We start from the raw sequence: 5066 nt of genomic DNA on the forward strand, positions 1-5066 counted from the left end.
ATCGAATTCCCTAAAGAGATTTCAAATGAGTGGACCAGACTAAGGTTCCATATTTAGACCAAAATTTGGTTTTTAATTTTCCATTATCTACAAGGCTGAGAGATCATCAGAGAAAGAACATCAGTTAAGAAGTGCTCAGGGCTTCCCTGGTGGCTCAGTGGTAAAGAATCTGCCTGCAATGCAGGAGATGCGGGTTCAATCCCTGGGTCAGGAAGATCCCCTGGAATAGGAAATGGCAACCCACTCTGCTATTCTTGCCTGGAAAATCCCATGGATGGTGGAGCCTGGTGGGCTACAGTCTGTTGAGTTGCAAAGAGTCGGACACAACAGTGACTGAGCATGCACGCACACAAGGAAACCGCATCTGCCCTGCACATTTGGGTGTAGTGTGAAGGACACTTTATATTTGCTGTTTTACCAAAGGAAAGTAGTGTAGAGTTGCTCAGTCATGTCCGACTCTTTGCAACCCCATGGACTGTAGCCTACAACGCTCCTCCGTCCATTGGATTTTCCAGGCAAGAGTACTGGAGTGGGTTGCCATTTCCTTCTCCAGGAGATCTTCCCAACCCAGGGATTGAACCTGGGTCTCCTGCATCATAGGCAGATGCTTTACCATCTGAGCCACCAGGGAAAACAAGCACCAAAAGTTCATTTCAGACTTGGAGGGTAAAAATGACACTGGAAGAGGGGTCAGGATTATGTTTTCTGAGAAAGTACATTATGCAATTGCTAGGTTTGGTGGGTGGACAGTGTAATCTTTCATTCTGGCTTACTTCCTATATGAAGTCCTGAAATATTAGGACCTTACTCATTCTCACTGGCCATAAAAGTTATATGTTAAACAAAGCCCAAGATTTAGTGACCTACAAATCACTTCTGACTTCCCGCTACTGTGGAAATCTACACCCAGCCAAAAAAAAAGGTTGTCATTGATCTAGTTGCCTATGAACATTATAAATACCAAAGTCAGCAGCCAGAGACTAAAGAAAATTAAATTCACACAAATCTCTTCATCAGCAAGTAAAACCCCAAAACAACACAGCTAGAGCTCTGGAATCAAAGGATGGCAAGATGTGAGAAGCAAGTGGTATACTATCAGAAACCCAAGGCACAGCACAAAATTAATGAAGAGAGCTTCAGATGAGAGAAGCCTGACCATCCCTCGGCTGTGCCAGCCCCAGAAGCCACAGATGAAAATGTCAAACAAAGCCTGGAACAACTGGGGTCTTAATTCAGTCTAAATTTACTAATCCCTTGAAAATGCTCAAACGCTCAAAATAATCACTTTTATTATGGCCACAAAAGTCTAACTCTGAAAGGAGTTTTAGCCCCATTTCTAAACCTTTTCTTTTTGGACAATGGACTAGAACCTTGAGGCTTTATTGAGTAATATCATTATGTGTACTCAGAGGTATGCTAACATATCTTTCCAACCCTGCTAAAAGATCTGTAAATGAACCTCTTTTTCTTTTTCCATCTCCCCTAGAGCTCCATCATGTTGTAAATAGGACTGATTTTTTTTAAAAATTTATTTATTATTTTTTTTACTTTACAATATTGTATAGGTTTTGCCATACATCAACAAGCATCCGCCATGGGTGTACACGTGTTCCCATCTTGAACCCCCCTCCCACCTCCCTGCCCATATCATCCCTCCGGGTCATCCCAGTGCACCAGCCCCAAGCCTCCTGTATCCTGCATCGAACCTGGACTGGCAATTCATTTTTTATATGATATTATACATGTTTTAATGCCATTCTCCCAGATTTTTATAACAATAACAACAACTGACATTTATTGAGCATTCACTATAGTCCAGGCACTGTACTCAGTGATACATTTTAAAATTTTAATTACAATCATTTTAAAATTTTAATTCCTCTGACTCTTCACAAGATAATCATTATTATTATCTCCATATTACGTTGAAGAATAAGAGGCTCAGAGAAATTAAGTAATTTTTTCAAAGTCACACATTTAGGATACAACTGAGTGAAAAGCCAAAAAAGTGTCCCTAGGTGAGAAAAACCAAAATTGGTGGTGAAATCGGCATAGTTTTGTCCATGGATCCTGTGGTGTTGTCTCAGCCTGTGTTACCCAGACAGCAGAGCTGGAGGCAAGGAACTTAGAATACTTCTACTTGATTAGGGACTGCATTTCCAGCTTGGGGGACAAGAGGCGTGAAACAGAAAAGGAGGAGCCAATATAGGACCACATTACCAAACTGGCAGCTGTCAAGTGAGACTGACTGTTCAGAGCCACAGGATCATCCTTCAGGAAGTCCATAAACAGCATCTCAAAAGGGACCATCCAGATGGAGAAAGAGAGATGAGACTACTTTTTAGCTGTCTCCTTCTGCAAAAGTTTGCCTCGTGGGGCACCCAATCCCTGCACTTAAGGGTTTTACAAGCAGAATCCTGTAGCGCTCTTAATCTTGGCATTAACACCTCCCTGGGGCTGGAGATGAGAGGCACATGGTGCAGCCCAGTGTGAGGCACTGTCAGCAGGAGCCCATATAGAACTGCTGGTATTAAAACAAGAGACAGGTAAGTCTGAGAGGCTCTGACACCTCTGGGGTGTCTGAGACATGTGTGTCCTTCTTTTTTGCAGGATAGAACTCAGTTCTAGAATGTTCCAAGTGGTTGGGATGCTTAATAATGACTGAAATATAGGAAGTTAGTTTGTAATCTCAGGTAGACACTGAAACGAATTCTTATGCAGAGAATAAAAAAGCAGAGTCCAGAAAGCAGAGTCTCAAGGCATCTGGACAAAGAGCAGTTATAAAGCACAAAAACGGTCAAGGGTAGAGAAGAGGAATATAAGAAAGCCACCTAGTCATGAATTCTTCCCAGAAAACTAACCAGTGGGGTCTAAATACATACATGGAGGATCTCAAGAAGTGCACCCTCTTTCCTGGAGGAAACAACCAACGCTGGTGTGATTCCATCTGGGCTGGACCACCTGTGTTGAGACCATTGGAGTGCTTAGAATACCATTGCACAGTTCCCTGACCTAGAGTCTGATACAGCATTTTGCTCTTAAGCAATGACTTCAGAAAACAAAATCCCCTTTGTTTTGCACTCAACAAGATAATAGCCATAAGCCCACCTGGAGCCTGTGATAGTTAAAATTTGTTTTAGTTAAAATTAAAATTTAGGTCTTTAGCTAAAATTAATGGTAAAAGCCCTTCGTGGATAACTCTCTATGTGCCAGAAGGGAATCCTCATCAGATCAGATCAGTCGCTCAGTCGTGTCCGACTCTTTGCGACCCCATGAATCGCAGCACGCCAGTCCTCCCTGTCCATCACCAACTCCTGGAGTTCACTCAGACTCACGTCCACCGAGTCAGTGATGCCATCCAGCCATCTCATCCTCTGTCGTCCCCTTCTCCTCCTGCCCCCAATCCCTCCCAGCATCAGAGTCTTTTCCAATGAGTCAACTCTTCACATGAGGTGGCCAAAGTACTGGAGTTTCAGCTTCAGCATCAGACCTTCCAAAGAAATCCCAGGGCTGATCTCCTTCAGAATGGACTGGTTGGATCTCCTTGCAGTCCAAGGGACTCTCAAGAGTCTTCTCCAACACCACAGTTCAAAAGCATCAATTCTTCGGCGCTCAGCCTTCTTCACAGTCCAACTCTCACATTCATACATGACCACAGGAAAAACCATAGCCTTGACTAGACGAACCTTTGTTGGCAAAGTAATGTCTCTGCTTTTGAATATGCTGTCTAGGTTGGTCATAACTTTTCTTCCAAGGAGTAAACGTCTTTTAATTTCATGGCTGCAGTCACCATCTGCAGTGATTTTGGAGCCCAGAAAAATAAAGTCTGACACTGTTTCCACTGTTTCCCCATCTATTTCCCATGAAGTGATGGGACCAGATGCCATGATCTTCGTTTTCTGAATGTTGAGCTTTAAGCCAACTTTTTCACTCTCCACTTTCACTTTCATCAAGAGGCTTTTTAGTTCCTCTTCACTTTCTGCCATAAAGGTGGTGTCATCTGCATATCTGAGGTTATTGATATTTCTCCCAGCAGTCTTGATTCCAGCTTGTGTTTCAGTCCAGCATTTCTCATGATGTACTCTGCATATAAGTTAAATAAACAGGGTGACAATATACAGCCTTGATGAACTCCTTTTCCTATTTGGAACCAAAATCCCCTTTGTTTTGGACTCAACAAGATAATAGCCATAAGCCCACCTGGAGTCTGTGATAGTTAAAATTTGTTTTAGTTAAAATTAAAATTTAGGTCTTTAGCTAAAATTAATGGTAAAAGCCCTTCATGGATAACTCTCTATGTGCCAGAAGGGAATCCTCATAGTTCTAAGCAAAGTGGACCGTGACGAGGAAGGTACTTCTGATTGCTGGAGCCTAGGCCACCTGACTGTACTAAGCTACAGGGACAACAGGGAAGGCATGTCATTTTCAACTAATATAGTGGGTGGCAAACTTTGCCTGACAAATTATAAAAATTACCCAAACACAGAAAGAGGTTCAGGGCTCCCCAGGTGGTGCTAGTGGTAAAGAACCTGCTTGCCAATGCAGGAGACACAAGAGACGTGCATTCATCCCTGAGTCAGGAAGATCCCCTGGAGTAGGAAATGGCAACCCACTATAGTGTTCTTGCCTGGAAAATTCCATGGACAGAGGAGCCTGGCAGGCTACAGTCCAGGGGACTGCAAAGAGTTGGACACATCTGAGCAAGTGAGCACACAGGAAGGAGATTCAGATTCTAGGTAACCAAAAAGAATGTCAGATGTCTGTTTTTGTTCCCATTCCCTTTTCTGTTAACTGATTCTTTGCCTGATATCAATGTTCTCCTTGTAGCTAGGTCCCTGATATTTTCTGCTAGACTTCCTTGACAGCTAGTAAAGTCAAAAGAACAAAATCATGCCAGACATAACTCTGCAGGTCTGCTCAACACTCCCTGACTGGCCTTCCTCGGTTTTCCTGGTCCAACAGCTGGCCAAGCCCAGAACATAATGCTCTCATTACAAAACTATCAGAAAACCCTGCCACATGGAATCTGAACATTGGAACCACTAGTGGAAACAACCATGTTACAC

General features: G+C 43.0%; 1 non-coding gene across 1 annotated transcript; it reads right to left on the reverse strand.

The window, feature by feature from the left end:
* Window positions 1-559: 559 nt before the first annotated feature.
* Window positions 560-631, reverse strand: TRNAH-AUG (transfer RNA histidin (anticodon AUG)). The gene has a single exon. It is a non-coding gene; the product is annotated as a tRNA-His (tRNA).
* Window positions 632-5066: the final 4435 nt, after the last annotated feature.

The sequence above is a fragment of the Bos indicus genome, chromosome 5 (assembly GCF_029378745.1).
Source record: "Bos indicus isolate NIAB-ARS_2022 breed Sahiwal x Tharparkar chromosome 5, NIAB-ARS_B.indTharparkar_mat_pri_1.0, whole genome shotgun sequence".
Taxonomy (NCBI): domain Eukaryota; kingdom Metazoa; phylum Chordata; class Mammalia; order Artiodactyla; family Bovidae; genus Bos; species Bos indicus.